This window comes from Drosophila willistoni (genome assembly GCF_018902025.1).
Source record: "Drosophila willistoni isolate 14030-0811.24 chromosome 2R unlocalized genomic scaffold, UCI_dwil_1.1 Seg167, whole genome shotgun sequence".
Classification (NCBI taxonomy): domain Eukaryota; kingdom Metazoa; phylum Arthropoda; class Insecta; order Diptera; family Drosophilidae; genus Drosophila; species Drosophila willistoni.
Window position 1 is genome coordinate 20,228,512 of NW_025814050.1, and position 23,214 is coordinate 20,251,725.

Sequence of the window (23,214 nt, forward strand, 5' to 3'; positions counted from 1 at the left end):
TTATGGAACCAAGCACACACACACACACACACAACACAACCACACACACAGATACATATTGCTCTTTTTATATGCCACAAAACAACTCGTCGAATTACAACCAGAAATGTTAATGTCAACAATTGCCAAAATGTTGCCTCTGTGGGGCCTACCAGGGCACCCTCCCCTCCCCTCACTTTACATCTCTCTCTTTCTCTCTGTTCGTATTGCCGCCACCGCAACTCCCATAAAAGCGATTTAGCGCATTAAAAAATCCTCCCTCTCTCTCAAAAAGAAAAAAACACAGTTGTTGCCTTGAAAGAAGATGAAGAAAAACTCCAAACGAAACAAAAAATAATAATAAAATGAAAAAACCTCTTTTAATTCTTTTTTAAGCAAACAAATAAAATTATGCACAGGCGGCTAAGAGAACGCGCGGGTGGGTGGGGAGGGTAGGCAGACCATAAACACGGCAAATAAATATCAAAAATGGGGCTGCAGGGGGATGCATGAATGTGGATGGGAACATATACAGGAGACGGGTACAAGGGGCGGGACGTTGTCCCCCGGGTGCCTTCAACGCGGCCATTATGACGAAAAAATCCTCGAAGCAGGAAAAAGAAAACACATTTCACATTTCGTTTGTTGAGAAAAAAAAAACCTGCCAAAGTCTCTGAGACAGACTTTTTTCTGTCGCTGCTCACAAAGTTATGTCTGAGACAGGACCAGACGACAGGGGAATGACGCGGTGCTTTTTTGTGTGTGTGTTTAATGAGCTAAGCGGAAGGAAGTCAGTCAGCGCAACGAACGAACGAAAGCAAGGACCTGATGAACGACAGTCCTGCCGACGTTGAGATGCCAGAGTTATGTGTTGACGAAGAAATATATAAATATATACACAAGGCAGAACAAAAATTTTAAAGTCAAGCCCCCTTTTCAGGGTTTTTATACCCTTGCAAAAAGGGTATACTGACTGTCACAAATGCCGTAGTTCTTTTTTTCTGTTCTTTCTTTTAATAGACAAATTTAAAACAAATTCACATTGCAGCTTTGTTGTAGAATCCATTTACTCGCCAGCTGGCCGTATACAAATTTCAGGGTAGGGGCACGGAATAGGTCTTGTGCAACAAACAGGTTGGGTCCATTCAGCATTTGCCATGCCGGCGATCAGTAGAAAAGCTAGTCCAGATAGAAGAAAATTCATATTGAAACTTCAATGCAAAAATCAAAGAAAAGCCAAGGTCTTTTATATTAAATTCTAAACAAGGAAGTAAATGAAACGTTTCGAATGAAATTTGTCACGCAATTAAACGTTTGTTAAAAAGAAAGATCTGGTTTGGGTGGCTCTTAACCGATTTAGCTTAACGAATTCATTTTCAGAAAACAATACAATTGGTTTCGGTTACCGTTACAAGGTATACTAATTACTCGTTTTACATGATGCCACTTTTCTTGCATAAATTTTACATTCTTAGTTAGCTTCTATTTTTTTCAAATTTCTTTGAATGATTTCCGTCTCAACAAGTGTATAATATTTGTTTAACGCATTGATGGGAGCGTCTCCGACCATATAAAGTATATTCTTGATCAGGACGACAAGTCGAGTTCATATAGCCAAGTCTATTTATACTACACGGGCTGTACATCTCGGATTTAGCCGGATCTGACCACCATATCATATAGCACCCATACAAACGGCAAAGTTACAAACTATGACCCCGACGATCACAAACGCCGTAGTTCTGTTTTTTTTCTCTCTGTTCTTTCTTTTAATAGACCAATTTTAAACAAATTCACTTTACATCATTATTCTAGAATCCATTTATTCGCCACGTGGACGCACACAAATTTCAACGTAGGGGCACGGAATAGGTCGTGTGCAACAAACAGGTTGGGTCCATTCAGCATTTGCCATGCCGGCGATCAGTACAAAAGCTAGTCCAGATAGAAGAAAATTCATATTGATACTTCAATGTAAAAATCAAAGAAAAGACAAGGTCTTTTATATTGAATTTAGAACAAGGAAGTAATTGAAACGTTTCGAATGAAATTTGTTCTTTTGTTAAAAAGAAAGTTCTGGATTAGATGTCTCTTAACCGATTTAGCTTATCGGTAAATAAATTGGTTTTGGTATACACTAATTACTCGGGTTGCAGGACGTCACTTTTTTTCTAGATAAATTTTACATTATTATTTAGTTTCCATTTTATTGAAATATTTTTTGAATGAGTTACTCTTGCAAAAAGGGTGTATTGTTCTTGGTCAGAAGTGTTCAACGCATGGAGGGAAGCATCTCCTACGAGTCAAGTTCATATAGCCTTCCTCTTCCGTATTTTGAGAACTGTAGATATGTGAAGAGTAAGATTAAATTACTTGCAAGGGTATTCAAATTTCGACACGGTAAAAGTTAGCCCCGGTCGTTTTATTTTGCTTGGCATTTACTTTCTTTTGTCCCAGCCAAAAAGTTGAAAATTAGCGCAACTGTCACTTTTACTTTTGACTTTACTTCAATTTGGGTTCTGCTTGTCATTTTCTTTTTGACAAAGGCAAGCAAAAAGCATTAAATTTAATTTCTTTAAGTCAAGACCAAGAAAAGGCAATCAAATGAAGAGAACTTTTCAATCATTGATTATTTCGCATGAGGAGGAGGAGTGGCCACGGTACCCTGTCTATTCATGGTGGATTCTTAGTTATGGTTCTTAGAAATAATCTCAAACCGAATGCTTCGGATCCCCTTAGAAAAATGATTAGTCAGGATAAAGATTACACTTACGTGGGGGTCCCTTTTCCTTTCATCTACAGTAGTTTCCAAACCTAGCGTAGGCCCTCTTCCTCAGTGAAAAATAAAATAAGAATCCTTTATTGAACAAAGCAAACTATTATAAATTTCAAATTTACTTGTCCCCTTCGTAGAGTCACTCTTTTTTTATGTAATAAACCCACTTTAGCGGCTGTTTTTTCTCGTAGAGATTGTTTTAATCATGTCTCTGCATCAAAGTAAACAACTCAATAACCTTTTTTTTTACCTGTTTGTGTGTGAAACCGAAGATTTTTAGCCCGCAACCGCAAAAAACACTTTGCCACTCATCCCTTTTATGCATCTCATTCTCCTTTTTCTACTTTGGGTTAGTTGGTAATGTAAAACATGCTGCTAAACATGCCTCAAGTTGGCGGCGGCGGCGGCAGTGCTGCTGTCAGGTAATAAAACACCGCCGTTTAGATATTTTAACTTAGATTTTCAATAAAATACTTTGGCAATCTACAGGAACCAGCAGCTAGCAAATCTTTTGCATAAGCCAGGACAATCTAATTTTATAGCACACCCAAAACCGTTTGCCATTTGAATGTTGCCACAGATATACATAGAGACAAAACACTGCGAAATATAGAAAGTGGAAGCGAGAAAGAACGAGGAAAATGCGGGCCAAATAAATTGCTTCAATTGGTAACGTAAGCCGGTAGGGAGTAAGAGAAAGAGAGGACTTCATTTCTCTAACCCTGGGATTTCTTTCACCCTGAGCCGCGTGTAATGCGCTCAATCAAAAGTCAAATGTCTAAAAATATTATGAAAAGCCCTTTTTTTTTGCTCCTGCTTGACGACTGTCTGACAGACGGGTGGGACAGTTGGTTTCCAGGACATAGCTTCGAGGCTGGCCAAACATTTCCCCAAGGAAATACAGTGGGTCGAAAAATTACTTAATAATATTGCAAAAATATGCAGCCACACTTTTTTATGTCAATGTTAATAACAATATGCAGCCACACTATTATAGGGACAATTGAGTCAGATGTATTAAATAATTCGTGATTATTATTGTTCTCTATTTATTTGCTTTACTCCACTGTAACCCACCGCCGTCGCCTGCTTAGAATTCATTTATGCTGGCTCCCTGGCATTGGGTTCGTTACGTTTCGGGATTTTTGGTGCTATGCCGCCTTGCTTATCCCTGTGTTTTCTGTTTTCTCTCCCTCTCTCAATCGGTTTCGATTTCTTTTCATTTATACACTTTCCTGTTTGGGTTCGACCTTCTTCCTGCCACCCAATCGAGCTCGCGCCGCCAGTTCCCCCCTTTTCTTGTCTCTTTCGGGCAATCTTCTTATACATTTTTATACCCTTGCAAAAAGGGTATATTAATTTTGGTCAGAAGTGTGCAACGCATAGAAGGAAGCATCTCCGACCATATAAAGTATATATATTCTTGATCAGCACGACGAGACGAGTTCAAATAGCCATGTCCGTCCGTCCGTCCGTCCGTCTGGATCAACGCAAACTCCTCCTAGACCGTAAGAGCTACAGAGCTGAAATTTTGCATGTAGGCTTGTATATACTGCAGGCGTTGTATATCTCGGATTCAGCCGGATCGGATCACTATATCATATAGCTCCCATACAAAAGGCAAAGTCACGAACTGTGACTTTTCTTAATAACTTCGTTGTTTTCTGAGCTATTGTCATGAAATTTAGTATTAGTGAGTTAATTACACATATAAATGACTGTGCCAAATTTGATCAAGATCGGGTGTCTATATCATATAGCTGCCATAGGAACGATCTTTCGAAAACAGTGACTTTTGTCAATTACTTCGTTACTTTCGAAGCAATTGTCATAAAAATTTATATTTCTCAGTTTAGCATAACTATTAATGACTGTGCTAAATTTGATTAAGATCGGGCGACTATATCATATAGCTCCCATTGGAACAATCGGTGGTGAACAGTGACTTTGATCAATATGATCGTTATTTCCTAAGCCGTTCTTTCGCAAATATTATACCTTTTACACAAAAAACTTGCAAGGGTATACAAACTTTGACGCGGTCAAAGTTAGCCCCGGCCCTCTGGTTTTTCTATTATTGGCTCCATTTGCTTTTTGTGCTATGCTCGCTCGACTCTCTTCTGTGTTTTGTTTGTTTATGCTTCATTTTGATTTTCCCAGCTTAAATTGTATTTGTTGTTTCTATTTTCGTTAGTTGGTGGACCTTCCGCTTCTATCCATCTGCCCGCTCCATAAACCTACAAGTGAATATTATTCGTTTACATAGCGATTTCCTGCTCCTTGCCACGTTTTTAGTTTCTCGTTTTTACCCCTTTTTTTGTGTGTTGTGTGTGTGTTTGTTTTGTTAGTTGAGTCGTCCGACGTCGCCTGGTTAGTTTATTTGCCTTTTGGTTTATCATCAGAGTCGCCTCGTCCTTTTTTTTCTTCCATGTCTAAATTTATGTGGCCGCAATTTATTTAAATTTATGTGGCTTTTGTCAAATTGATTTCAATGCTAAAATGGGGTTGACAAGGTGAATGTTTAGCCTCTCATTTTTTTCTACCTAAAAAGGTTGATTGAGTTTGTATTTGTGGCCACAAAATGTTGTGTGATTCTAAATTAAAATCTGATTAATGTGTATAATTTATATTCTCTTATAATCAACTAGTGCCAAGATCAGTTACCCATTACCTTTGCCCTATATATTAGAATACATTACTTCATATTTTTAATCTGCGAATACTAATACTTAGAATGTATATTACTATTGATTGGCTTTCTGGTCCTATTCCATATTTAGTCTTATTAAATATTCATGTTATACGCCAAATTGCCTGTCATTCTCAGCCACTTGATATTGATGAAACTTGGCATTAGTTCTAGTGCCCTCTGCGTCTGCCCCTTTAACCCACACTTTGTACTCTTGTATATAAAAAAAAAGGTTTTCATATCAAAATGGCAATAAATAACAAACAATGCTGTCTGCAATTTTCCACTTTATAAAAAAAAAAGAAGCAGCAGGAGCAAAAACAAGTAAAAGCCATAAACAAAAGCCAGCCCGAAAATTACCATGGATTTTGTTGTTCGGTTGCCTTTTTTGTTTGTGTGTGTAGTCATAAATGCTGGCAACGAGCCGCCACCGCCTCAGTGTCAGCCCCTAGGAAATGACTTGACAGTCAGTTGTACGGTCGTTTCGCTGAGGCCAGTGGTAGTAGATGGGGGGAGGAGAGCAAACCAGTCAAGCCAAGTTGAACTTGTAGCATATTTTTGCTTCGCAATTAATTAATCTCCAAGGTAATAACGAACACAGAGCAGGAGCTGGGAAAAAAAACGAAAGAGGGAGGGTACCAGGACACAATTGTCTGTGCTTTTGTTTTATTGTTTTCTGCATTGTTCTTTTTTCCCATAGCATACTTTTTTGGGTTCCAAACTCTTTTCGTGGATGAAGGATAACGTCATGTGTTTGGCGTTGACGCGCCGTTTTAATTTATGAAAAAGGATTGAAAAGAGTTTGGAATGAGAACACGTGAAAGTCGTGTGTGGAAGTCACCACCATCAATGTCAAGGCATCATCCACGAGTGGGAGAAAGATTAATGTTGAAAGATATGTGCAATAAGTCTAAAAGCGATCTCACACGCACACATTTACCATCTATGCCTGTATTCAGAGGGACTTGCTAATAGAACTCTGGTTATCATTATCGATTATCAAATAAATGTATCTATCAATTATTCATTTAGAAAATTCATATTCTATTGGATGATTACTTCAGAGTTTGGCTTTAATGCAACAATGAATACATTTTCCAATCTCTGCCATGTCTGATAGTGGTTTATTCCTCTCTAATTTAGTATGCTTTCATTTTATGCCTCATTCAAAAAAGCTGATCAACTGACAATTGCACAAAGCTGCTTCTTCAGAAAAAAGGGGAAAAGATACAGACACAATAATAGCAACTTGCACGCACAATAACCTGAAAGCCTTTTTGCCAGTGGCTAGATGAGAGGCTTTTGCTGTCGTGTCCTGTTCTGTTTTGTACTGTTATCCTGACCATGCTCATTGGCCACTTAAAGACAAAGCAGAAACAGAGCCAGACACAACAGCAACAACAACAACATCAGCAAAAGAGGGAAGAAGGCAACAGACGCCATTGCCGCTGCCACCGCCTGTAGTAGTTGCCAATCGCCAGTGCAACGAAGCGGCAAATGCAACACCACGACACGACACGACAGCAACAGCGGCAACAACAACAACAACAACGGCTACTACAATGGGCAGCAACAAAGCCAACAACTTCAGTTGCAACATGAACACACTTTAACCCAGGAGTCGATATCATTTCCGGCCAAATGCGTTTACAATGTGGCCAAGAGAGTATAACTGGGTAGCAGTAGGTAGTAGTAGTGGCTCCTGCTGCTTTCAGTCATAAGCGAGGAGGATGAGAATGGGTTCGCACACACACACACACACACACACACACACACATAGACAAACAAACAAGTAGAGCAAAGTTTCCCTTCTTTTTCCCAACTTAAAGGCAGCTGTATCTGCCCCGTACACACACAAAGAGTTGCAAAGAGGCAACTCAACGTAAATTGCATTCCAGCAAAAATTGTTGCCTAGCCTAAACTAAATGTTGACAGCAAACGGCAAAGCCGACGGCGGCGCTGAGACGATGTGTCTGAGACCGCTGACATGTTGCCGTCTAGCCGAAAAAAATAGAAAAAAAAAATTGCAATGGAAATGCCAACTACTAAAAACTAACGCTACACTGTACAAAAATTCTCATAATATTAATTATTTGTAATCTATTTAGAATTTAAAGCATAACTAATATTAAATTTTCTTTTTTATTTTCATGTGCCGCTTTCTTTCTGGTTCATTAGGTAAGTAAAATGGACAATTTCCTTACTTCTATTTCCTAGTTTTAATCGTTGATGCCCTCGATACTTTGATTGCAATAGTTTACATAATATTGTTTATCGATTATTATAATACTCTTAACCTTTTATTGTTCTTAAGGCGCCCTTGATCATTCGAACATCGTTTATGGTGCCCTTTTTGACATCTTTCTCTGATGAATCGATCTAATCGTATCGTTGGTACGAACCAACGATATTCAAATGATATTGAATCAATTGATATTGATATTGAATCAATAATACTGACTAAGATTTGTTTTCAATTCACTCTGAATAATAATTCCTAATCTTTAAACTAATAAAATCGATATTAGCAGATATTTCTTGTCATGTATACGCATTCGTATTGGCGAGATAACACCAACTACAAATTGGAAGAATAAGTTTTTTATCCCAAAAATTAAAGTAAATACAATTTTCCTCTAAGTGTAACTTAGTTTTTCGTCTGCAATGGCAGAAGTAGACCTCAAACAGTAGTTAGTCATTCAGTCAGTGAGCTACTCTTGACTCACTTCACGGACCACCCACCGACCAAATCAGCCGGTCAATCAAACTTCTCGCCAATCAGCAAAGCGTCATTCCACTTGTCTCTCTTACCATTTGTTTTCCCCTTCGTTCTCAGTTTACCTTCTGCCTCTGCTGCCTGTCAAGTTGTCGTCTAAAGTGGAAAGGACTCAGAGGAGGGGTACTAAGGGAAGGGTGAGAGAGGGTCGTAGAAAGAGCAGGAGGCTTGTGAAATTAGCGGCTGCAATGGCAAATTATGGCTGACAGTTTGGGGGGCGGATCGCCTTTCTCCTTTTCAACACAGACCTCCTTCCTGTACGAACTTTCCTTCCTCTGCTCGTTTTCCTGACACTTAAACAAAACACGCAGCGTCATTTTGCCACCTTTTCGAGACAGAACAGCAAATTCTGCTGCCTAATTGTTGCCAAAAACGAAAATGGGCTAATTGGACTATGTGGCATATTAATTGAAAATCAATAAGGATAAAGGGTCACAGCTGCTGCAGCTATGCTGAAAATTTATGAATAGCCCAAAAGTGAGCCAAAGAGCTTTAATGAAAAGTTTTTATACAATGTGCAAGGCGAATGGGTTAGGTGGAAAAGGAAGCACTTTTTTTTTTGACCCCCTTAATTTGTTTTCTTACCATCTTCGCTATGTGTCAAATATCCAGGTTAATCAATACTGCTAAAGATTAATTAAATAAAATATTTCGTTATCTAAGCTTGGCATGCAAATGGACAGATGTCTTTTTGAAGTGGAAATGCAATAGAATGAAAATTTGATTGATTCCACAAATTCCAAAATCAATTGAATATATCAATGAAACATCTTCAAAGAAAAGCAGTAGTTGAAGCCTAGGAAAAGTGTCAACAAATTACGATAAAGTAAATTTCTAAAGGATACTTAAAAGTCGACTTCCCAATATTTGGCTTGAGAAATTTTGAAAGAATGTTTTAATTAAATCACCTGCTGCCTTAGGTGGAAAACTTTTTCCTACTTTCTTTCTTTTGTTTTTTTGCTGCTTTGGTTTAGCTCGAAAAAGAAATTCATTAAAAATTTAATTTTCGCTCAACAAGTTGATTTTGTATGAAAAATTCCTTGCACTTTGCTAATAAGTTTCGGCTTTTTTTTTGTTCATAATCTCTTTTTCATTCGCTGGAACTTTTTCGTCGTATAACAGATCAAAATTTATGCTCTCTTTCACTCTACGGTTCATCTTCCTTTCCGTCTCTCTCTCTCTCTGTTCTTTTGGGTGCACGTGTCAAGCGTATATTTCTTCCAGTTGGCAAAGCATTTTAGTTAAAAAAAAAGTATTAAAATAGAAAAAAGAAGTGAGAAGAGGAGGAGGGAGGAAGACCTGGAGAGGATAGGTTGTGTCAATGTGTGCCAAGAGCTTTCCCTTTCCCGCAAGTTGAAGCCTGGTTGCACAGCAAAGTGGTTGTTGTTGTTGTTGTTGTTGGTGGTGCTGGGTGCGCAACGAGGCATGCACATGGTTTACATTAAGCTAAGTAGCACACACTCACAAACGCACACACACAATTCTGGGACACACCTACAAACATCAGCTAACCCCATCTCAAACAAGAAGCCACCACACTAGAGCAAACTCTCTTGGCGCCTACCTAACTAGGAGAAAGTAACCACCTAGGCACTGTGGGGCAAAATACATGCTAAGCTATTCGTATGCAATAAATGTCATAATTTTTTCATTCGTCTCCACTTTTGGATGGTAATAAGATAGGAAACGTTCTTTTATCTTCCATTTGGTACATTATTTAATTGTTAATGCTTATTTTGTTCTTTAATATTGACATTGTCGTCTAACTTTTAAACCACTGTGTGCATCAGAAGTTTGTTGTATATGTTTGTTAGTCATTCTTCTTCCATTTTGTGTGTTTCGGTGTTGGCATAACGCGTTGATAAGCTAAAAGGCTAAGAGTTGGCTCCGGCCACAGGTCCTCAAGGGTTAATGTTAAGGGACAGACAGCTGAGCGGAGGCGAAATACTCCTCTTTCTTTTTTTCTGCAGACAACTAGCACAAAAAACCGAAATTTATCACAAAAAAATAACCAAAAAAAGAACCGAACAAGGTTGATAAGCAGTAACAGCAGTAGCACCTCACTTAACATATTTTCTACCCTTGGCATATAGCACACATTCCCCTCACCTGCTCCGACCCGGCCCCCATACTGTGTCGAAAGGGGCGACTTTTGCATTGTCTATAAAAATTTATGTCTAACAGGGGCCAAATGCCGCTGCCGCAGTTCTTGGTTTAATGGTGTGAATTATATTAAGCGCACACACACATACACACTTACAAACGCGGAAAGTAGGCGTGGCTTTTTGTTTTTAGAGGTAGGCGGGTAAAAGACACAACCCTCCTGGTGTGCATGAGTGTGTGTGTGTGCCGCTGATTTGTTTTTATCACAGCTCCCGGGAGGCATCAATTATGCGCCCTGTTGTCAGAGTAAAGTTTCCTTTTTTCCCCAATTTCAACGTATTCGTTTTTTGTTTTCTTTTTTTTGGTTCGCTTGGGCTGCGGCGGAAACATTTAATGGAAAATGAATAGCATAAAGTTGCCACTTTAAAGAAAAATTTTGGTAAAGTTAAACTCACCAATGCAGAAATACTTTCGTTCCATCGAAGTAGATTTAAAAAGTAGATTATTAGGTCCCTCTTTTTTATCAGAAATAAATTTGGTTTTTTCTTTTAATTGGCATCTAATGCAACTTATTAAATTTTTAGAATAATATTCCTCATTCAAGATAATATTTTATCAAAATTTTACTAAATTTAAAGTTCAAAGTTGTACAATTATCAGCTAGAAAACAAGAGAAAAGAAGAGGGGGTCATGGGGAGCAAAAAGGTAGTCAGTAAAAACCCACAAAAGACATGGTCCGAAAATTTTAATTGTCACATTTGTGTATTGTATACAAGCAAAACACATGAGGCCCCCCAAAGTCTGGAAAAATGGCAGTCATCTCTGGGAATTTCTTCTTCTATTTGCTGCCCCTATCTTGTGTCCTTGCTTTGCTCACTTTAATGGTCATTTTAATTGTTGTCTGTGTTTAGGAGAAGGCCTCTTTGCAGCTGTGATAAAATATATGTATATACGTATTCTTTCCCCCTTATCCATTCTCTGCAGTAGACAGTCTCAGGGTACTGTCTGTCTGTGGTGTGTCTCTTTTTTCAAGCAAATTAGTTCCATTGATATGGCTCAAGTTTTCGGACCAAGTTCATCATTAAAAATTATGTTTATGAGGCCAACAATTAAATGCTCTCACTCTGGCCAAAGAAAAAACAACAAAAGCTAAAATTTGTTGAGAAGGGCACAACAATGAAAAGTCCTACATACCACACACATATACAAACGAAATGAGTGGAGAGCTGGGCCAAATTAAATGCATGTCCTTGGGTTTTTGTACAATTGTTTTTCAGCCTTACAATGAAAGGCAGAATAAAAAGGAGGATACACACACACACACACAAACACACGCATTAAAACTATGATTATGAGTCCATCTAGAGGGGAGGGTGGAGTGAAATGAGTAGTCTCCTTGTCATCATTGTGTGCCGGCTTTGCCTCTTCTCCTGCCTTTTGCTGTTGCTTTTTCCTTTCTTCTTCAAATATGGCAACTCAGTTGTTTTAATTGTAAGCTGAGGCTGCATTTGGTCCTGGTCCTGCAGCTTCTCTCTCTTTGTTTGCGTAAGTGTGCGTGTGTGTGTGTGTGTGTTGTGTGTTGTGTGATGTTCTCTGTGTGCGCTGCTGCTTGTTGTGTAGTTGTAATTGCACTTTTCTACAATTATTGTTTTATTTCTTCTTTACGTACCTCTCCCATACTTTTTTTTCTTTTTCTTTCTGTTGATGGCCCGGCAATGCCATTTTTATAGCATACTTTTAAGGGCTGCAACTTCAAATATCATTTGATTTATATAGGGAAATAATAGCAAAACATTATAAATAGCTTGGAATAATTTTCAACTAAACAAAAAATTGGATTTTAAAGTTAAATATTAAGTATTTCATTTGTTTTTATGCTAGCGAATGTCTTCACTTTGCGTTTTATTCAAATTCTTTGCGTTTTATTTCGAATTATTAAAGACAAAGCAATATAATTGGTAATTAACCAAGAAAGGAGCTGTTTGTTATTTAAAAATTATTTCTTCAGAAAACGTATTTGTTGTTTTCTCTTCGTTGGCAGGCTCAGATTAGCATCTAATTTATTTGCCTCGAATGGCCGCCTAGGCTTCTTATTATACCTATCTGACACTCAAATTTCTATCTCGGGTTTTTTTTCTCACTCTCGTTCTCTGTATCACTTGACAACCAAGTCAAGTGGCAAGCAGCAAGTTTCCTAATTATGCCAACGTTGGCGCATCCTCCTAACTCTCTTGACATATTTTTATGTGTGTGTGTGTACTGCCGCATTGAAAAGTAAAAACACATGTGTGTGCATTCACGAAAGGCGGGGGAAGTGCAAAGGAAGGGAGGAGTGGTAAGAGGAAATGGAGCTGCACACTTTTCTCTACACTTTCTGTGGTACTTGACCAGAACTCAGAAACCCAAAGCCAAATCCAAGTAAAACCACAAAATTTTTAATATTTGTAGTTGTTTTGCTGTCTCTTTTTTTGCACCCTTGGCTCTCCATCACCCATCTCTTTCTCCTTGTAACTCTAAAGTATGCTTTAATTACATTTTACATGCAAAAAAATAGAAAAGGGAACTGATTTTCATTTCAACAAAAAAAAATAATTCCTTTCATAATATGTTTGCGTAAAATCCCTCAGTGGGAAATGGGGAAAAGCGAAGCCTTTTCAAACTCATTCGGGCATGCGTGTGCGTGTGTGGGTGGGTGCAAGTGTGTGTGTGCTTTGGAGTTGCCAACTAACCCAAATAAACCAAATGCAGTGATAATTAAATAAGTTTTCCCTTTCCTTTTGTTTAGAAAACCTGCAAAATGAATTTCGAATTATGAAAATATTTTCCTGTGCATTAAAATTCAATTAACCTTTTTAAATTTAAACTTTTTGAGAAATATATTTTTCAATTCAAAGATCTATTTCTTCTGTTCTACTAAAAAAAATAGAAATATTTTATATTTAATGAAGAATTATTTCAATTAACTGTCAAAAATAAAATCTCTCCCTCTGTTGGTCACAATATTTCAAATTCATTTGATTAATCTAGTAAATTATGTCAAATTTTTGAGCACAAAATGAAAAAAAATTTAGACTTTAATATAAATTTTTGACTTGTTTTCTTAGATCTTTCACTTTCTTGCATATTTTCACAAAGAGCTCGTTTAGTGACTTTTCCTAAGCCAGATTAAAGGAATTTCTTCTGACTCACTCTCACTCTCGTTGTTGTTGTTAATATATTTGCCTTAATGCCATATTGCCGCCTTGTTGTCTGTCGAATTTTTATTTTATAAGCCTCTCAGCACAAAAAAACACCACCCTCAAAAAGCTTACATTAAGTTGGGCAACATCAACTTGGAGTTACCCTGTTGCTCCTTGTAATAATTTTTTCGACTTGGATGTTTGTAAAGTAAGTAAAAGATTAAAGATTAGTCAGTTAACTCACTGATTCCCTATCACATGGGGGTCACCATGAATAAATTAAGATGTAGTTCACAAAATCATTGCCTACTTATTGGCGTTTCTGTAAACATTTTTACCGTTTCGCTACAGGGTATAAAATAAACCAAAGAATGGCGACAAAAGAAACTTTTTTATCCTAGACAAAGTGCTGCTGTGTTCTATCTGTGTGTGTGTGTGTTTGTGATGTTTGTTTTTGCGGTTTTTTTTCGGTCACAGGTGCCACTTATGTTGCCAACAAAAACAACAACAGCAGAACCAAGAGTTTGGTTCCTTTTTTCTTGCTTCTCTAGTAGTTGCCGCCGCTTATTATAACGGGCCGCAGAGCTTTTTATTACTTTAGCAAGTCGCAAAAGCAGCCGCAGCCACAGCAGCAGCAAATGAAAACTTTTTTATAGTGGCCAGACTTGGCGAGTCATCATCTCTTTCTTTCATTCTGTCTCTGTTTTTCTCTTTCTTCTGGTCCAGACAACGCGGCTCTTTTTAAGCATCTTGAAAAAAAATAGAGTAAAAACTGGTTTGAGAGAAAAGTTGGGAGGTTAAAAGTTTGCTACTTTAATAATTCATTCGCCTCCACTATTTATGTGACAGGTGATATCAGCAGAAGGTCCTTTTTGGAGAAGGTTGTCGCACACACAAACAGGAGCAACTGTTTTTTGCTTTTGTCTAGACAAAAAAGTTATAATAATTGCAGTTCTCTCTCTATCTAGGCTTGGCTTTAAAATTCAAGAAAATTCGTTTTATCAAACACTTTGCAGCACATTGAACACAGAAATCAAGCATACGCCGAGTTGTGCCGTAAAAAAAAACACAGGCAGACTAAAATGTCTGCCTCTTGTATCTTTTTTTTTTCGTATTTTCTCATTTTGTGCTTTAAAAGTCTTTCTTTCTTGGCAACAACTTCCGTTCCTTTGCTTGCTGTGTGTCAAAGGACTTTATGTGGAGGCTGTGTTGCCTAGTCAGCCCTACCACAATCAAGACCCACTACATGGCTGCATCATTAACTAAACGACAGTTTAAGCGACTGAAGAAGAATGAAGCAAAAAGAAACGATGGCAAAGAAAATATCTCCTTGGCAACGTTTCAACATTTCGTCACTCCGAAAAATTAGAAGTAGGATATGGTTGTGGTGGGGACACACACATAACATTAACTAACAACTCATATCCTTGAACAAATTTCACTCAAGTGAACTGAACGAACAAACGCCTGTTGATAGGCAACACATTATATTGGCTGGAGAATGGGAAAAGGCGGAAGGACGCTTAATGAAGCGTCAAGAATGCAAAAAGAAAAAGAAATGGAGGCCACAAAATAAAGGGAAAACCAAGCAGCAGTAAGGAATCAAGTCAAATTTACATATGAGCAGATACTTAAAAGATACTTAAAAGAAAATTAATTTTCTAAGAAAATGGGGAAATGGTGTGTGTAACTTAAAAGAGACCAAATTAATGAGTTATAGGTAAGGAAGAGCTACCCCTTCAAAAAAAAAAAACATTTTCTTGCTACAAAATGTTGTAATTTTTTCACTCAAACCACTTCAAAGTGAGAAATTAAGGCTGTTGTTTATTTGGAAAGATGTTTCTAAGCTTTAAATTTTGCTAAACGACAATAGACTATAGATTGATATATGCATATACAACAAGCATGGGTCTTTAGCTAAAATCATGTATCAACAATTGTGTTGCCTATCTTAAGGCACTTTCCAATGTTTGTAAATCGATTACGGAAAGACTTTGGTTTAGATTTTCATTGATTTGTTTAAATTTTTAAGCAGATTAAAAAGAATTTACTTGTTCGTGTGCCGCCGCCACTTCACAAACGTTAAGAACAAAAAACCAAATAGACAAAGTTGCGCATTTAGCGACTTTTAAGGCGGCAGCAGCAGCAGCAACGATTCTCAGGCACACACAAGCACATAATTTCCTTCGTGAACCTTTCCCGGAGCACAATCCTCCCTTGCCATTTTCTGTTGGTTAACTACCGCTTTTCTATATTCTCTTTCTCTCAACCAATTTGCCAGCCGTTTTATTTGCGGTTGTCGTACATTTATGGCCTTTTTGGCTGACTTCTTTTGTTGTTTTTCATTCATTTTGTTGCCGCTGTTGTTGGTTGGTTGCCTCCACTTCACATTCGTATTTAGTGTAATCTGTTGTGGTGGCAATTCCTCTCTCCTGCTCCTGCTCTTGGTGTGTGTGTGGGGTCTTGCTCCTTGTTGACCATTTAAGTGCAAGTCTAATTACACTGGAAATTGTTCGAATTATGCATTTTGTAGAGTTGAAATCTTTTGTTGTTGTTGCTGTTGTTGTTGCCTCCCGTAATTTAGCTCTCAAGAGTGGTTAAATATACACATCTATGGTGCATTTATAATGGTAAAACGTTCTACCATACACACTCATACAGAACTCTTTTGTGTGTTGCTCTGATTCATGAAGAACTAACATTTATGTATGAGTTTTATATTTATTCGTTTCATGCTTTTTGAGGCATTTTCGCATTTTCGTACCATAAAACAGACTCACAAAAATTCATAGCAAACAAAAGGAACAAAAATACTTCCAATTTGTACATAAAATGGGAGAATTATAATGAGTTTTGTGAGGTATTTATTCAATATGAGAAGAATTTGTAGTCTTTATACTACTAAATTTGCAAAAATTTTGATTTATATCTAGATAATTGATTTTGTTGCTTGTTCAAATTTGTTGTAAGAGATATTTCAACTTTGAATAGTATGTAATAGGATAATTTATCATCACAGGATCAAATTCGTACATTCTAAATTATAAATAAATGCTTTGATTTTAGAACAATAGAATATTACCGTTTATTTCTTAAAGTTTAATCTTAAAAATTTGTATAACATTGCTAAATGTTCTATATGGCTTTTCTCTATTCAACAAAGATAATAAATTAGGGATGTGAATTTTGTTGAATGATTGGACTGTTGTTGTTGTAAAAGATGTGAATGTTCAGCTTAAATATGTGTCCATGATTAATGACTTGGAATTATGGAAGAGAATATGAACTTTGTACTTTACTTTCAAGTCTTTCATGTTGTGTTGATAACCTGTAGTTTATTTTCAAATTATTGTCATGTTCAATCAATTTGCGTGGCGATCAATGTTCTCTCTACCATTTGACATTTTCAAGCTTTTGTTGTCCTTTGCGTCGTTTGCCTTATAAATAATTTAAAATGCAAACATCTCAAACAGCTTTTAACCCTTTCAACTCTCTCGCTGCGAGAGATACCAACTTCTAAAGCAGCCCAGCTGTGTGACATACATTTTCTTCTTTCCTTTTTTATTTTATACACAATGTATATATTATTTTTGCCTGATTTTTCCAATCCGTTGGCTGAAAGTGTCCCATATTGTCTCTCCTATGCTTCGTGTGCCCCGCCATCCTCCTACACCAAATACAATAAATATTTAATGCACATGTTATTACATCAATAAGTGTGTCACTCAAGGCTTTTATCGCTTACCTTGGATTGGCTCCAGTCAAAGAGTGTGGATGAGGGAGGATGACCGTGCGGGAAACAAGGGCAGGAATGAGTTAAGGCCATAAAAAAAGGAAACAAACGATATCCTATAAATTTTGTAGATATATAAATATATGTTTTCTATTTCTCTTGTTTTCGTCTTGTGCCCTTGCAAAGAAAGGGCATATTATTTGAGTTGAAAGTGTTGCTAAGAGTATATTTTTGTTTCGAGTTTGTATTGCAAGTCTAAAGTACTCAATTTGATATAAAAATCATTTGACTATATCATTCCAACGGCCTTTAGAAACGTTTCGAAGTATATTCCTGTTCAATTTTGTGAGGAAATGATAAATAACTTAATTGAAAACTCTTTTTAGACTGATTGCAAAGACTTAATGGAAACTAACTTCATAGTTCTTAGTTCTATAATTCTAATTCTTTTCATTCCAAAATGAAGAGTATTTGGCCATCGATACGACCCAAGTTAACCTTTTATAGTTCGATTGTTCTTTTTATTGAATTGTCAGCCGCTTTTTATGTTAAAATATAAACGAAATATTGGCAATTTATACAAATGTAAATATGAATATGTATATTTTATACAAATATGGGTCAATTTTTTATGCATTAGCAAACAATTTTCGTACAAAAAAAAAAAAAAGGATTGGAATAAAAACAATAATATTTTTTTGTTCACCTGTTAGTTTGTTTATTTTAACTTTTGCCTTTGCTTTTTTCGTTTTGTGTGACATTTTGCTTCCGTTTTTGGTGTTGTTCGTTCATCGTTGTTCTTGTCAATCGCATTTGAGCGGACCTTAATGCCACATGACAGCTGAAAAACTATTGCATATTTTAAGGCGTTGTCCCGCCCACCAAGTAACCCTCTGCACGGTTGCACTTTACTGCTGCACCTCTCCTGCTGGGCATAGATTTGTATATGCGGTCAGCTTTTGCATTGAATTTTTTATGGTCCACCAAAAATCGTAGCAATATTTTTTCGTAATTAAAAAAGGCCAAGTAAATAAATTGAGTTGAATGACAGCCAGAAAGAGAAAGAGAAATGGGAGGGAGAGAGAAAAAATACTGAAATATTTAACTGTAATATAAATTTTCCATGTTTTGTTGGGCATAAATTTGTTGAAATTGTTATGAAGCTAAAGTTAAGTGAGTGGAAATTCGGAAAATTCGAAGCACAAAATATTTAAAGTGATGTATAGAAAAAATGCATAAATTATAAAGCTATATATCTTTCATAACGATGTCAAGGACCTAATTCTTAAGTGCTGATTGCACAAATTAGATTTCCATTTAACAAGCCATTAAGTCTATTTGCAACTCACAAAACAATTCCATCCTATTACTACGACTATTAGACATTATTACAACTCTCATTATCAGCAACTATAAGTCGCAATTTTTGTAGCCACACAAAAAAAATAGAAGAGGAACAGCAATAACTATAATATATTCCTATTTTTAGACAGACAAACAAAAAAGATAAACAAAAAACGGAAAACAAATTCCGACTGCAAGTTTTTCTTCTTAAACCTTCTTTCTTGTTGCCTTCCTCAATCTGGTCTCGTTCTTCATGGTGGAATCACGCACACGTCTGGGCTATGCCACTTGTCTAAACAAGAAGTCGCGACATCAAGCCAACACATGACAATCTCCTCTTCACTTCCACCACGTTGACGTCTTTTGGTCGGTCCTATACGATATAGGTATATATACTATATATAGGAAAATAACGCCTCGACGCATGTCACGTGTTTAATTATTTACGTGACTTGGCTAAATTTTTTGTGTGTTGTGTGTGGCCCCACGTTTGTTTCTTTTTCTCTGTTCTTTCTTTTTTTTATTGTCTAAATATTTATTGCCAGTTTGGCTAGTATTTTCTATACCCTGTAAGCATGTGGAGAAAAAGGAATGGGAGTATTAGCGCCATCAAAATGTAACTTATTTCATTCTTTTAGAAAACTTTGTCTTATTTCTTTAACATAGCCTGAATTTTGTAGGCAGTTCCACTTTTCTATTAGTTGATTTAGCTCTAAAATTTCCAGTACAAATTGGAGGTCTGATTTTTGAAACGATATTAAAATGAACTTGTTATCTACAACAACAAATTCATATATTTCCTTTTTACGATTAAGAAAATATTGGTTAGGTAACCCAACTCTTTGCCTATAGTTCTTGCTACGATTTGCAGGGTATCTTAAAGTTGCTACTGTGATTTGATTTAAGGATTCACAATAGTGTTTTTTGTGTCGTTTTTTAAAGGATAGCTGCCAACTTTGCCTTGTGGTCGGTTTTTTTTAACGGAATTTGAAATTGACTTTTAAATTTCACTTTGCTTTAAATTTACCACAAGAAAACAAAGTAGAAAAACACACACAAACACACACAGAGAGCAACAAAAACAGTTACGAAAGTATAAAATTAAATTTGTTTTTCATAAACACACACACCCACATGAGAGTGCACACACACACATACACACAATTAAAAACACAAGCAAAATCATTAAAAATTTAAGCAGCTTTTAGGCTTACACAGGAGGCAGACTTTCGGGGTGGCACCCCACCCTCCCCTTTCATCTCACTGAGTATCTCTTGCCTTACCATTTTTCCGTTTTGCTCTTTTTTACGTCTGATTAACATGCGTAAACACAACAAAGAGTCATAAGGGAGAGAAAAGGTGTCCAAGGTTTAAGGATGTGGGCGAGAGGGGCGGAGGGGCCAGTGTGTGGACCCTTTTTGGGTATGCTGACTTGATCAAATTTCATTAATTGAGTGAAGCCAGACACAAGAACAAACAAACAAACAAAACCATGTGAATGAATTCGTTGAACGACTCCCCTTGACATGTCGACCGAATGCTTTTAATTGCTCAAATAGAATGAGAGTATTTTAAGAATTTTTTCCCAAAAGTTGATTAAATATTTTAGCTTTCGGGCATCTTCATTTCATCAGTTGTGCCAAAGTAAATTTTAGTTTAATTTCTGTTTATTTTAATCAAGAAATATTTTAGCCATTTCGATTTTCCTCTTACAATTAGTAATTTAATATATATTTCTTTTTCAGCAAATACTTTAGTTAAAAAGGCAGTTAAATTTCAATCCTTGATATTTAACCTAAAGGTTTCCCTATTATTTCTATTAATTAAAATTGATTACATTGATCCCATTGAAATTTGTGTTCAACTAACTTTCACTAACTTTCACTTTCAATATCAGTCTTCCTTAATATTTAATTATTCAATTTCAACATTTAATTGAATTGTAATCTCGATTCTGTCTTTTATTCAATAAACAAAAGCATCAGCAATTTCCTTAAGGGAACATTTAAAATATGCTTTGCCTGGAGCCAGAAGCAGACTAAAGGACACGTTTAAAAAACCTGTCCTAGATTGTTTTTCAATAAATTGATGTCGTATCATCTTGGCCAACTCCTCTCGCCTCTCCGCCTTTCGAAGGGTAACCCCTGCCATTGCTGCTTTCAAGCACCTGTCAAAGGAAGCTTCCTTCGTTTAATGGCCATTTTCTTGGGCAATTAGAGACACGGCTAAACGACTTTCCTTACCTTACCCGCTCCCTGCCCCTACTATGGTCTAGTTCCCTCTGCTTTTCGCTCTGTGCTCTACAGTCTTTTACTTCTTTTTTTTTTTTGGCTTTTTCCCTGGGGCCTCGTTGGCCATGCCCCATTATTATGATTATCGCTGGTCGTTTGTGGGTTGTTGCGTTTCACTTCCTTTTGCTTGTCTCCTCGTCCTGGTTGTAGCCATCTATCTATCCTTTCGCTTTCGCAGCTCGTTTCGTTTCTTATTTCTTTTTTTTTTGTTGAGTTGACAAAATCATAAAAATGTACACACAACAAATTATACAAATGTCTCCCGAATGAGTTAAAAGACAGCAAAAGGATGGGGAAGACAATGAGGACGAGGGAAGAGAACGGCTAAAATTTATAATGTGGTGTGTGTGTGTGTGCGTTTTTGGTATTCTTCTTCTGCTTTGTTTTTGTTACAATTTTCAGTTAATGGTCCCTGTGAGACTGCAAAATTTTGAACGAGTTAGATGTTGAACAAAAAACGGGTTAAGGCAGAAAAAAGATTATGGGAAATTTGGTTAAAGAACAGAAAAAGAGCCAAAAAAATAAACATTGTAAAAAATTGAAACTCAAGAAAAATATCTACTACAAATTGAATATTTTCAACAATTAATTAAAACCTTTAGTATTATGTTAAATTAAACGTAATTCCTTATTACAAGAAATTATAATGAAGCCTTTAAAATTGAATTGACTTAATCTTACTTTTATGTTTTATAACTTTTAGAAAATGTCTTGTAAGCATGTGATTCAATTTAACAAGTTTTAGGTCGATTTAGATATTGAAAGATATATACAATCTCTAAATGCTTAAAAAATGGTATGGATTCAAAATTGTATAGTTAGGAGGTTGACATTTATATAAAAAGTCACTCTGATATCTTCTTGTTTAAATAGTGTCTCAATGAAAGCTTTCGTCCTTTTCTGTCCCTGTCTTTTATGACCTCTCTCCTCAACAAAAAAGGAGCCATTGCAATTTTCGCCATTGTCAATGCAATTCATTAACATTTAAGTGCTCAAATATTGAAATGCATATGCCAGTTGGTAGAATGGAATCGAGAAGGCGACGACGACGACTCCCAGTGAATTGAGTTCACTTCAGTTGCAGCAGCCACCTCTTTATCTGTCTGTCTCTCTCTCTCCCTTTCTCACCCTTTTGGTGTGTGGCAAGAACGCGTCAAACCAACAAAATTTATGCGCCACTGCATCGCGTAAAAGTGGTGGCTGGAAAGGGAAGGCGGCAAGCAAAAGTGGAAACGAGAGTGAAAAGACCTCTACAGCAGACAAAAAAAAAAAACAAAAAGGAAAGAGAAGAAAACTTGGAATTGTTTCAATTTCGCCAGCAAACAACAATTTGGCCAAAAAGTGGCGACAATTTTCACAATTCTCCGAGTCTCTGGTATTTTTTCATTTATAATTTTTTTTTTTTTTTTTTGGTAGAGCCAAAAGACTTATGTTGACTGCGAAAAAAAAACCCAAAATAAAATACCATTTGATTCAATTTTACACACATCGCGTCCTTCAATGGGTTGGGCAAATGGCAGCGGCATGAATTTTCAGCCACCGGAAGCCATGCAAATCATTTTCCTTTTCCTGCTGAATCAATAAATTCTTTTGCCCCCAAACGCGTCCAAAGTTTAAGTCCCCGCGTCTGTAGAATATGTATTTATATATACATATATTTTTTGTTTTCTTCCCTTTTGAAGGTTGTCCCATTTGGATATTATTTCTTCAAATTGGGGTTATATACTTTGGTTAAGGGAAATGGAAATATTGAAGGTAAAGAAAGTTCGTCAGACTATATAATTATTGCAAAGCTTGCTCGAAATTGTAGGGCCTAAACTGATTGGGAATCGTACGATAAGTTTCTCAGATACGATCCTTGCTTAACTTCTCAAAATATATTCTTAGATATGAAGTGCACTTTTAGTTCTTAAAAGAGTATCCCAAGCTCTGTGCGGATTTCGCTTATCTTTTTCAATTTTCTTAACCTTTTTTTTTTGTCGTTGTTGCGAAGGCCGGCGGCGTTGTTGGCATTTTTGCTCCTCAGTTGCTGCGTATATGCGAAAAGTGGGGTCTCTCCCCCCGTTAGCAAATATTTCCCCTCAGCAGCAACAGAGTCTCGTCCGTCCCCCATCAGTTCACATTCAGGGCCGTGTCAGTTTTAATGTGCAGCACTTTAAAAGGAAAAGAAAAAAAAACACAAAGTAAGTTAACCCAAAAACCAAAACCAAAAAAAAAAAAAGACGCAAAAAACGAATATACAGAGTAAAATCCATATCCAGGAGATTCAGTTTCAGGTTCCCTTTTTCCTCTTCAATGTGTGTGTGTGTGTGTGTGTAGGTGTGCGTATGTGTGTGTGTTCATG

At 36.7% G+C, this 23,214-nt stretch overlaps 1 protein-coding gene and 1 long non-coding RNA gene across 2 annotated transcripts in view; one reads left to right on the plus strand and one right to left on the minus strand.

Moving 5' to 3' along the window:
• The window catches only part of LOC6642195 (CUGBP Elav-like family member 2), an 83,683-nt gene that overhangs the window by 7,553 nt on the left and 52,916 nt on the right, over window positions 1-23,214 (plus strand). The gene's annotated exons all lie outside the window — the stretch shown is intronic.
• On the minus strand, window positions 1,777-2,320 carry LOC124460323. The gene is made up of 2 exons (XR_006954259.1): window positions 2,214-2,320; window positions 1,777-2,150 (listed from the first exon to the last, which is right to left on the minus strand). It is a non-coding gene; the product is annotated as an uncharacterized LOC124460323 (long non-coding RNA).